The sequence below is a fragment of the Pseudophryne corroboree genome, unplaced genomic scaffold, assembly GCF_028390025.1.
Source record: "Pseudophryne corroboree isolate aPseCor3 unplaced genomic scaffold, aPseCor3.hap2 scaffold_1071, whole genome shotgun sequence".
NCBI lineage: Eukaryota > Metazoa > Chordata > Amphibia > Anura > Myobatrachidae > Pseudophryne > Pseudophryne corroboree.
In genome coordinates this window covers 36059-48982 of record NW_026967698.1, presented here as the reverse complement: position 1 = coordinate 48982, position 12924 = coordinate 36059, and the positions used below count along the sequence as shown (strand labels likewise).

Genomic DNA, 12924 nt, shown 5'->3' with positions numbered 1-12924 from the left:
CAGAGCATCCGACCTCTGACCTGATCCATGAATCCACCGGGATTCAATTCCTAATCGCGTTAGATATTACTCGTACCGCCAGAGGAGTGATAAATTATAAATATATATCTGCGCTTGCAAATTTATTAGACAATATCACCGAAATGTATGACGACACATTCAGGTACACTGGGAAAGAGTTACAAGCCTACAAAACAGAACTGGTTCAGCATAGGATGATTCTCAATTACCTCACAGCTGTGACAGGCGGGTATTGTGTTACCCTGGCAACTCAATATGGAATCAAGTGCTGCACGTACATTACAAACAGCACGGAGGACCCAGCCGAGGTCATAGACCAAAAGATGGATGACATTTTACAATTAAAATGGGAGTTTCGAAGGAAACACAATCTCACACTCGCTGCTGTGGGTAATGAGCTGACCAGTTGGGTGTCATGGTTGAACCCACGAAATTGGTTCTCGGGCTTAGGAGAATGGGCCCAAGGTATTATTATGGATGTAGGGAAATTTCTTTTGTGTATTCTGGGAGTCGCCATATTGGTTGGCCTGATATTTAGATGCGTTCGGGTTTTAGCGAAGCGTAAAAGTAATACCAGAGTGATGAGTCTAAGGAGCGAAGACACTGTATCAACAACAACTAATATGATTTATGACCCAACGATAGAGACAATGTTGTGATGAAAATGTGATTCCACGGTCCGTTTCTTTCACCCGTTTCTCCTTTGTTTTCCTCCAAGGTACAAAGACATCCGCTTGGAAGAAGAATTTGACAACCTCTTTTATACAGACCACTGATGGACAATGCCATAGACCCCCATTTTCCCTAGTGACTTTAACTTTCACGATAGCCCAAAACTTTAAAGATTGTAAGTCTATGGACATTGAGAAAGCTTTTTGCTCACCACATATAGCAAAAGCATCGGGAGACTACAGTCAACATGTACATCGAGACAAGACACAAGACAAGACCTCAATCGGCAAATGTATATTAAACTCACATAGTTTATGACTGCATTTACCATAACTGCTTCTTATCTTCATTTCTACAATCTTCAGGTAATGACACACATAGTCAATAGGGAATATAGGCACAGATATCAGTACTCACATATCCCCCCAATCATGTATCATCAACTAAAATGTGCTCCCCCATTTTGTTACAACTAAAAGCCGAAAAGAGCTCGGTAAAGTTTGACAGCCCATCCACAGGCCCGTAATACGGGATAAGAAGGAATTCAAATGTATACTTCGCAATACCTCAAAGCTTGATCTAAAACACGTACGGCACGATGATACATGACCCCTCAAACATGGATTCATACACACATGCTTCTACTATCTCACTAGGTCATACTTTTTTCCCACCTGATCCTCTTCTCCCTTTACCTAATCCTAGAAATGTATTTATACATGACATATATTTTTCTCTTTTTGAACTGTTTTAGGAAGTGGCAGTTATTGATGACTGCCAAAGGGTGGACTGTCAAAGTCAGAAAAATATCATGCTACACGTTGCCATATATTCACCTCATGCGCGTGCCTGCTGCACGTGCACATTCTCTCCCGTGCGTGCGGATACTCGCAGCCGCGTGATGGCGCCTCGGCCATGCGCTCGAGCGCGTGGTATGTGCATTTACGGTAGAGTTTGTGTGCGTCTAGCGGGCGACTCAATCATTAAATAATAACACCAAATAGTATGTTTTATAGATAATGTTCCCCTTAGTGATAACTGTAAGTTTGTTTAATGTGACTTGTTCACGGACTTGGGAATCCCTCTTTACGTGGTACAAGGGGTCTGATTAAGGTTGAACAGTGGTGTCTGGTACCTAACCGAAGAGTATTTTAATAGCAATAATCCGGTGCTGGTTAGGTAAAGATTAATCGCTCCTGCGTATAGATATGGCCATTAGTATTTTCTGGACATTTACTATATTTGCGATTCATTACCCATGCGGCGGGAATCTTCAGATTCCCTCCCACCTGAGCAGTTTGATATAGTCGCAGCCCACCTGTTCAAACTAACCTATGACCTTTTGTTATGATGCGAGGAGACATTCCTGTGTCCAATGAACAATGAGATTATAGGTCCCTTTGTAGTATACTGTACTCAGTGTATATAAGATCAGCCAGCCTGGGCAGCTCTCTCACTCTCCACAAACGGTTTTCATCTTGACTAACTCGGAGCTGGTACCAGAAGCTGCGCAGCGATCATTCCCAGTGTGTGTAAGTAATTCTCTGCAAACCAACTTATTCTCTGTTTGTATTGGCCATTCCCTCTCTCTCTCTGTTATAGTATAAGTTTATGACGCTATTGTATATTTCTGTCTAGATATTCTGTTAGAATTATATGTTAGCATGTAGTGTATGACTTGTAACTGTTTCCCCTTTTCAATATAACTGAAAGCTTGTTAGTAAAGGTGTTGGAACCTTAGCAAGGTATCGTGTGTTTATTATATTGCAGAAGGTAATAGGAGCGTCTCGATCGCTCAAGCAGCTTTAGCATAAACAAGGTTAAGCAGCGTTATATCGCTACAGTATTTCAGTACAAGGTTTACAGCATAAGAGTATCCTTTCTGTGTGTTACATTCAAGGTTTACTGATTGACATCCTGTGAGCGTCTGCGCCGCTCGTGATCTCCTCGTGGTCTCGAGCGTCCGCTACGCTTGTAGCATAGCATTACGGTAGTCAACCGCCTATAGCGTGCTCGACACCACGCATTAAGCTGTGAACGAGCGTGTCGCATGTGTGTCTCGATCACGGCTGAGCGTATGCTACGCTAAGTGCGTACCCTTACGGTACCCCATACGCCAATTGCGTACTGTGTCTCTTACCCATTATTGTGAATGTTATAAGATAAATAGTTAGCTTTATCATCATTCTATCTTAGGTGTATTGTATTTCTTGGTCTTCAATTGCCTCATACACAGACGTTTTCAAAATAACTAAAAATTAAAAAACATAAATATTAAAATTAAATTAAAATGATTCTAAAGCTATTCATAACTAAAATGATTCTCCTAAATATGGAAATAGTGATTATAGATATTAATATTAAAAATTAACACTAATTATCCCTGAGTGGGATTCGAACACTGGTTGAGCCGCTGATAGATGCAGGGGATTAGCTCACTGAAAACATCAATACTCCTACGTTTCTCCATATAATTCTTATAAATGATTTTACAAATGATTATATATGTATATATTTATTATATATGAAATGTGATAAGTTGTGTTGCCTACAGCTCTATATATACAGTTTATCCGTGTATTGGTGAATATATAAAATGTTAAGTATGGTGATTGAAACCTGGTCTATTAACAGCATAAAACACCTGCTGATTAACTAATCGAGACACCTGTGAACAAGCACCTGAGAACCTGCAATCACAATGCTTCTATGATTGGTTACCGTGGAGCTTAAATAGAGCTCTCCTCTGCACTGTTTTACCTTCTGATGAAACTGTGGTTTGATTTTCACGGAGAAACATGTTAAGGACATCTCACGCTGCTGTTTTTGCCTGAGATCTACACAAGTACAGCACCACAGTCCAGTCTCCAGCACACGGCAAACTGGCTGAATTCTGCAGCTACGAACGGCGCCCTCCCTCCCCGGTGAACTGAATAGAACACCGCCGCTCCCACCAACCACAACGGATTCCGCATGCTGACAGCCAGCCTCACATGAGACTCTAAGGAATAAGTGGCGAGCACAAAATTGTTTGGCGGTCGGGGGAGGTATTAGCATAGCGCCCACCGTTTATACAGCTGAACACTCACCATCTAGTGAACACCATTCACATTCCCTAAAACAAATTGGGACTTTATAATTTGCTTTGGAGTGAACCAGCCACACTGGTCTTTTGGATGTGGACATCTGTGCAATATACAATTGGGATACAGTATATGGCAGCATGTAAATAATATCAGCAGTGAGAATAATTCTTTTATGTAAATATGCATTGCATTTTTTATGCTTTTATTTATGTGATTGAATAAAATGTTTATATAGTAATGAGCGGTATCTAGCGCTCTCTTGTGATATTGCATGTTTCACAATTACTTTATCTATTTGAGTATCGCAGAATACTCATGTGGGAGCAGCTATAAGTAAATAGATATCAGTATATCAATTCTATTATATAAGTTGGGTGACCAACAGCTTTATTTTGTGCCTTATATCAGAGCGCCTGATTTGATTTTAGGAGTCATAATTATCAAGCACTATAGTCTATGTATAGATGGCAGAACTTGTGAGTGGTGGCCCCTCCGCCTCCTCCCCAACCCAAGTTTACAATGTGTCACAAGGCATTGGGTGGCAGAGAAAGGCAGAGGGTGCCCATAGAGAGGAAGAGAGAGATAAAGGAAAGCAAGGGGAGGCAGGAGGTGACAGCGGAATGCAGCAGGAGGGAGAAGGTAATAGGGGGAGGCAGTGGGTGATAGGAAGAGGGTGACAGAGAGAGACAGTGGGTGACAGGGGAACAAGCACAATGTCCTGTACAGTGTGGAGAACAGGGGGCATGTACCTTGGTGGGGGCTCTGCCCCTGATATGGACCCCCATCCCTCGTGCTTTCCTCAGTTTGTCATCGGTCAGGCAGACTGTAACAGTGCCCGTTACACAGGCTGCGGCTGCCTTTAAATCACAGACAGCAGTGAATAAAAAATATGTGCAGGTATCTGTTAAACATAGGCAGTATGTGGCTGTGACCATCAGCATTGATAGCTGGCAGGACACCTCAATCAGTCCAGCACACGCAGTGGCGTAAGTTTGTCATAGTTGCCCGGAGGCAAGATAAATATTGGTGCGCCCCTATTTCCTATATTAAGATAAATATATGTATGTGTGTGTATATGGAGTGTTCTGAAAAAAAATTATATACTGTATTTATACATTTAATTGTCTTTTATTTTAAATCACACACTTCTTAGCAGTCATACCCAGGATTAGAACCCATGTAACAGCAGACACCTTACTGATGGAGTTATTTGCTCCTGTAGAGGAAGCATGAGAATTCTAACTATATGAAGTTACGTGTAATTGTCAGAGAAGTTTCTTCATATAGTTAAAATTCTCATATTTCCTATACAGGAGCAAACAGCTTCATCAGTAAGGTGCCTGCTTCCAGTGTAATAGGTTGTGGTTTCTAATCCTGGGTGTGATACCTGTAAAAATAAGATTTTACTTACCGGTAAATCTATTTCTCGTAGTCCATAGAGGATGCTGGGACTCCGTAAGGACCATGGGGAATAGACGGGCTCCGCAGGAGATAGGGCACTTTAAGAAAGCTTTGGACTCTGTGGGGTAAATTTACTAAGATTCGTATTTTTCAAAATCATGCCCAAGTTCAATCACGACTGACATCGACAGTGCAAAATTGCAACTTTTTGAATTGATTACGACTCATTTACTAAGCTGTCGTATTCGTATTTTCCGTATCTTCCGATGTCGATGTCATTCGTGCTTTTCTGCTGTAGATTGCGGCCGCGTTTGCTCTTTCGCGGCCGCGTTGTTGTGTTTTTTTTTACGACTGCGTCACAAGTCTATTACGGCAGTGATTTGGAATTTGCTGCCGCGTTTTTACTCCTAAGTTTCGTTTACGTCACGCGGCCGTGATTGGTTGTATTCGTGAAGGAGGAGTGTCTGTGCATATTACTATAAAAACGCCCCAAACACTCCGCACCTCGTGGGTTTAGCTAGTGGAGAGGAGAGAGGAAGGTGTATTTGGAGTTGGTGAGTTTGGTGGATTTTTTGGAGGATTTGGAGAGGAGTTTGGTGATTGTTGAGTGCTGTACTGTGTGTGTTAGTAGTCTTGTGATCTTTGTAGTATTGTTTTTTCACAGTTTGTCTAATTTTTTGTCCTTGTTTTTTTTTTACAGTCTTTTGTCATTATTTGTGAGTGAGTGAGCGTGTGTGTTGGCTGTGTGGTGTGTAGTAGGAGTAGTGGAGGAGTGTGTTTTGTGTTTTGAGTTTTCAGTGTATTTTGTTGTTTGTCATGTCCGACTCAGAGGTCAGTGTGGTGGCGGAGGTTAGTGAGGTGGAGGCTGGTAGTGAGGTGGAGGCTGGTAGTGAGGTGGAGGCTGGTAGTGAGGTGGAGGGGGGTAGTGAGAGAGAGGAGGTTAGTGAGGAGGAGGAGGAGGAGGGGGTGCCTGTTGCTGTATTTTCCAGTGATAGTGATGGTGTTGTGGCTCCGCAGTCACGCACCACTACCAAGACTGGCAGGAATATAAAGTTCAGCTATGCTGAAAACATGGCGTTGGTGCGTGAGCTGATGAAGCACCATCGCCAATTGTTTGGTCAGGATGCTGCCAAGGTGTCCTCCCGCAGGAAGTCTGTCCTGTGGGGGCAAGTAATACTTGCTGTGAATAGTGAGGGTGTGGTGCGGCGGACTGAGGACACGTGCCGCAAGCGTTTTTATGATATTAAGCGGCGTGTCAAGGCCAAGATGGCCAAAGAGGCCAAATTGGCAAGGAAAACCGGAGGTGGCCCACCTTTCCGTGTAAGCTTTCGGGACTGGGAGGAGCCTGTGCGGGCATTGATTCCTTCCGAAGTGGTGTCTGCTACTCATGTCCGGGATTCGGACCGACCCACGCAGGATGGTAAGTTTGATTTGTTATATTGTTTGTAAAATGTCCGTAAAATGTAGATAATGTCATTTTTAAAAGGTAAAGTATGTTTATTTTAAAATGAAAAAATATTGCAGGCCTATGCTCCCTTAAGGTGTGTTTTTGTTTAGAATGTGTTTTTTCCACCTTGCCTAGGCTATTTGTACAATTTAATTTAGTGCCAAAACGTGTTTTTTTTTTTTTTAAATATTTTTTTTTTTTTGGCGATAATGCTTGAACATGTTTTTTTTTTTGGTGTTAAAAAAAAGGCTTTTTTAAAAAACTAACAGAAAAGCGGGGCATTTTTAAACCCAATTTTTTAATTTTACATTTGCAAGTAGTTAATCTCTGCAATATCTGAGTCAAAATACAAAAATGAAACATATTTATTGTGGGCCACATCATGTACATTTGGATATTCAACTCCAAATCATGAAGCTTGAAGCTCTTAAGCTAAATAAATTTGGTTAATCAAAACCTAATAGATGGTTACAGTACAATAATGCTTTGCAGTGGTTTTTGTATACAAAAGCATAGTAATAATGTTTGGGTCTCTTTTTCAACAGTCACACAGACCAGCTGCCCAGACAGGCCTCAGCCAAGTCAGGATGATGCTGGGATTGCAGGTAAGTCTTCACTGTAGTCACATATTCTGAAAAAACATAGAAGTACAAAATATTAATTTTTTTTTGGCCACCTAGGTTCTGCTTCTGGAAGCCGACCTCCTGTAAGGCGCCCATCACAGGGCTTGGGCCACTTACCCAGGAGGCCAAGTAAGTCACGGCGTCTTGGCTCGGATTCTGCGGCTCCATCATCCCCACCCAGGCGAAGACTTTCTGCAGTGTCACCCCAGCCACCACTGGCACTATTGGCGAGTTCTCAGAGTGATGAGCCCCGATCACCTCAGTTATCTGGTGAGTAAAATCAGAAATTTTACACATAAGCAATAATATACACAGTACAGTTAATATGTTGTTAGTTGGTTTGGAGTTTACATGTTTTCCAGAACAAGCAATGTGTTGTTCCGTCTTCAATTGCTAAAGGTGGTCTTTTACAAATATATAAGGTCTTAGTGGATGTTCTCGACAACATCTTTGGTTGAAAAATTCTGATTTGTTTCAAAATTAAGCACACACACGGGAACATTTCGCAAAAAAAAAATAAAAAAAATAAAAAATGAAAAAGGTAAAATCAAGTGTTAATAAGTCAAAAAAGGAGTATTATAAATGTAGTAATGTGTATTATTAGCCTTGAAAATTCAAATAAATTAAAACATTGCATGTTGTCCACCCCATACAGAGCACAGCTTGATGGCCGACGAGGACCAGCAGGGCCAAGACCAACAGCCTACCATCACCCTGCAACTTACAGCTGTTGACCCAAGCCAGCCAATACAGTTGCAGGATATCCCCCAAGCATCCATCAGTCCACAACTGGCACAAGCTCCGCCCCCCAGCCAAATTCCAGATGATTTTTGGGCCAGTTGGACAAGCCAACAGGTCCAAAGCAATGCCAGCCTGACCGCACATACACAACACCTTGCCAGTCTGCCCCATCATCTACCGCGTATTAGTCGCAACTCGGGCAGACTGATAGTACAAGTAGGGCGAATGGCTACCTCAATGGAGCAAATTAGGGCTGACAACAGCCAAATGCTTGCCCATTTATCCCGCATTATAGATGAGCAACAGCGCCATCAGCAGGCACTCGTTCAGCTCATTCAACACAATCAAGTGGTGAATGAGTCCTTATCCAGGATTGTAGCCAGCCACACTGCTACTAACACTCAGCTGATTGCCAGCCTAAATAATTTAAGCAGTAATATTTCTTTGATGGGAGCTCAGCAAGTAACCTCCAGCTCGGGGACCACGACCCCTATCCAAACGCCAGTAACCTCCCCTGTTCGGCGTTCCTCAAGAGCACGTGCCAGTGATACAGCACCCAGCACACACAAGCGCAAAAAGTAAAAAATCTGTTAATTTACAAATAAAATTTTGCATTTGACAAACACACAACTTCCTGTGTCCGTCTCCAACATTGTCGAAGCAGCTGTGTATGTATGTATGTTTTTCTAGGGAAATGACTGCAAATGTTTTTTTAGCATAAACTAAGCACAATGGACACTCCACTCTAAACAACAAACAGTAAGTTACAAAACACACAATAGAAAGTAGTGCAAAGTGTTGAGTCAAGGATAATTACAGCCTTTTAAAACTGACCTGTAAAATATCGCTGGATCACTTCTTGCCGTACCTGCCTCCCTACATTTGTACTCACACTGTCACCAGATGGATCTAACTCCTCTGCTTGCTGACTGCTTTCTCCCTCATCATGTGCCAGATGTTGACTTAAACACAGATTATGGAGAAAACAGCAGCAGAACACAATTCTAGTCACCTTTGAGGGACTATACAACAAAAGGCCTGCAGATTTATCCAGACACCGAAACCGTGACTTCAGCACACCAAAACATCTTTCTATCACATTCCGCGTAGCCTTATGTGCATGATTGTAACTGTGTTCAGCAGGAGAATCAGGTAGGGACAATGGAGTAAGGAGCCAAGAGTAGCAGCCGTAACCCCCATCACCTGAAAAACATATATAGTCAACATTAGTACATATGTAAGATTATTCTTTCACCTCATCCAAACTCTAGTTTGTGGTTAAAAGACATACACACAAAACATTTTCAACATACCCAACAGCCAGCCATCAGGCATTTGTCCCTCCTCAAATTTATCGAAGAGCGATGACTGACTGAGGATGAAGGAGTCATGGCAGGCACCAGGGTAACCTGCAACAACACTCATAATTTTTAATTTTGCATCACAGACCACCTGGACATTAGTTGATTGATCCAGATGCCTATTAGTATAGATATATTGGCGGCCCTTAGGTGATCTCAGCTGAACGTGTGTGCAATCTATGGCCCCCAGCACATTGGGCATGCCTGCAAGCTCATAGAAAGCTACCCTGACAGCACTCCACTCCGACTCCTCGGTAGGGAAGCAGATTGAGGCTTTAATGTGTGGCTCCAACACATCCAAAACCTGAGTGGACATTAAAGAAGCTAAGGTGAGTGTCATGTTAGGTAGTCTCTACAATACTGTGGTGTTTCAACTTACAGAAGCAACACTTAGCCATAACCGCATATGTATTTTTAGACTCACCTGCATCAAATATTTTGAAAAGGTGGGCTGTGAGATACCAATGACGTCGCCTGCCACAGCCTGGAAGCTCCCAGTAGCCATAAAGTGTAACACAGCCAGGAGTTTGTGTAGGCCTGAGACAGAGCGAGAGCGTGCTGTCTCAGGGTCTATGCCCAGTTTGACAAGGTCATACAGGTGGAAAATGTTGGTTCTATTTAGGCGGAACATCTGTATGACCCTATCATCGGACAATGCATTTAAGTTTAAACACCCTCTAAAAAAACGAGGCTGCCGCAGCCTCCGCGGTACCTGGACAACCTGTTGACCATGTTCACTTACCTGGGCCTGATTCCTGGAAGCCTCATGGAGCAGTCTAAGGTATCCCACAGCAAACAAAAAACCATTGCCACACACCACAGCCGCCATTTCAGAGTGAGAGAAGTTCAGAATGTGGCTGAAACACTTTTATAGGGCCAAACATTCAGGTGTGAGTAATGGATAATTGAGTACACATGCAAACGCGGTTTTCAAAGGCTGGCACGTTTTTTTTTAGGAAAAAATTACGATTTGTAATTTTTCGCGGCCGCGAAAGCATTTTCGCGGCAGCAATTACAATTACGAATGGTTAGTAAATGACCGTGATTCATATCTAAACAGGCGTAATTTGACCGATGGTGTATTCATTCGTAATTTTAAACTTGGACTTGCACAAAATTACGAATGCCCTCATCACTGCCGTGATTAGTGTTTAGTAAATTACCGAGATGACACTTTGAAGAAAAAACGCCATCTCGGTCAAAATCGGGAGCTTAGTAAATATACCCCTGTGTGTGCACTGGCTCCTCCCTCTATGTCCCTCCTCCAGACCTCAGTTAGGGAAACTGTGCCCAGAGGAGATGGACAGTACAAGGAAGGATTTTTGTACATCTAAGGGCAAGATTCATACCAGCCACACCAATCACACCGTATAACTTGTGATAAACTTACCCAGTTAACAGTATGAACAACAACATAGCCACGGTACCACCGAAAACTATAACATAACCCTTATGTAAGCAATAACTATATACAAGTCATGCAGAAGAAGTCCGCACTTGGGACGGGCGCCCAGCATCCTCTACGGACTACGAGAAATAGATTTACCGGTAAGTAAAGTCTTATTTTCTCTTACGTCCTAGAGGATACTGGGGACTCCGTAAGGACCATGGGGATTATACCAAAGCTCCCAAACGGGCGGGAGAGTGCGGATGACTCTGCAGCACCGATTGAGCAAACAGGAGGTCCTCCTCAGCCAGGGTATCAAACTTATAGAACTTTGCAAAGGTGTTTGTCCCCGACCAAGTAGCTGCTCGGCACAACTGTAATGCCGAGACCCCTCGGGCAGCCGCCCAAGAAGAGCCCACTTTCCTAGTGGAATGGGCCTTAACTGATTTGGGTAACAGCAATCCTGCCGTAGAATGCGCCTGCTGAATCGTTTTACAGATCCAGGGAGCAATAGTCTGCTTTGAAGCAGGAGCGCCAACCTTGTTGGCCGCATACAGAACGAACAAAGCTTCAGTCTTCCTGATTCTAGCCATTCTGGTCACATAAATCTTCAAAGCCCTGACTACATCCAGGGACTCGGAATCCTCCAAGTCCCATGTAGCCACAGGCACGACAATAGGTTGGTTCACATGAAAAGATACGACCACTTTGGCAGAAAGTGAGGGCGAGTCCTCAACTCTGCCCTATCCACGTGAAAAACCAAGTATGGGCTTTCATGTGATAAAGCCGCCAATTCGGAAACATGTCTTGCCGAAGCTAACGCCAACAACATGACCACTTTCCACGTGAGGTATTTCAACTCCACAGTTTTGAGTGGTTCAAACCAAGGTGACTTGAGGAAACGTAACAACACGTTAAGATCCCAAGGCGCCACCGGAGGCACAAAAGGAGGCTGAATATGCAGCACTCCCTTTACAAAGGTCTGTACTTCAGGAATAGAGGCCAATTCTCCTTGAAAGAAAATGGATAAGGCCGAAATCTGGACCTTTATGGACCCTAATTTTAGGCCCAAAGTCACTCCTGTTTGAAGGAAGTGGAGTAGACGGCCCAAATGGAACTCCTCCATAGGAGCAGCTCTGGCCTCACACCAAGAAACATATTTCTGCCATATATGGTGATAATGTTTTAACGTCACGTCTTCCCTAGCCTTGATCAGGGTAGGAATGACCTCCGGAGGAATCCCTTTTTCCGCTAGGATCCGGCGTTCAACCGCCATGCCGTCAAACGCAGCCGCGGTAAGTCTTGGAACAGACAGGGCCCCTGCCACAGCAGGTCCTGCCTTAGAGGAAGATGCCACGGATCCCCTGCGAGCAACTCTTGCAGCTCCGGATACCAAGTCCTCCGTGGCCAATCCGGAACAATGAGTATTGTTCTGACCCTGCTTCTTCGTATTATTCTCAACACCTTGGGTATGAGAGGAAGAGGAGGAAACACATAGACCGATCTGAACACCCAAAGTGTCACCAGAGCGTCTACCGCTACCGCCTGAGGGTCCCTTGACCTGGCGCAATACCGCTTTAGCTTTTTGTTGAGATGGGATGCCATCATGTCGATTTGAGGCAGTCCCCCAACGATCCGTGATCTGTGCGAAGACTTCTTGATGAAGTCCCCACTCTCCCGGATGCAGGTCGTGCCTGCTGAGGAAGTACGCCTCCCAGTTGTCCAACCCCGGGATGAACACCGCTGACAGCGCACTTACATGGCCTTCCATCCCCACCGTAGAATCCTGGTCGCTTCTGCCATGGCCTTTCTGCTCCTAGTTCCGCCTTGGCGGTTTATATGAGCCACTGCCGTGACATTGTCTGACTGAATTAGAACCGGTTTTCTCCGAAGCAATTCCTCCGCTTGACGCAGGGCGTTGTATATGGCCCTCAACTCCAGGACGTTGATGTGGAGACAAGACTCTAGGCTTGACCAGAGACCTTGGAAATTTCTTCCCAGTGTCACTGCTCCCCAGCCTCGGAGGATTGCGTCCGTGGTCACCAGGACCCAGTCCTGAATGCCGAACCTGCGACCTTCTAGTAGGTGAGCACTGTTCAGCCACCACAGGAGAGATACCCTGGTCCTGGGAGACAGTGTGATCCTTAGATGCATTTGTAAATGGGACCCGGACCACTTATCCAAA

At 43.9% G+C, this 12924-nt stretch overlaps 1 long non-coding RNA gene across 1 annotated transcript; it reads left to right on the top strand.

Moving 5' to 3' along the window:
- The first annotated feature begins 7186 nt into the window (after positions 1–7186).
- On the top strand, positions 7187–7990 carry LOC134988513 (uncharacterized). The gene is made up of 3 exons (XR_010193957.1): positions 7187–7232; positions 7308–7520; positions 7906–7990. It is a non-coding gene; the product is annotated as an uncharacterized LOC134988513 (long non-coding RNA).
- Positions 7991–12924: the final 4934 nt, after the last annotated feature.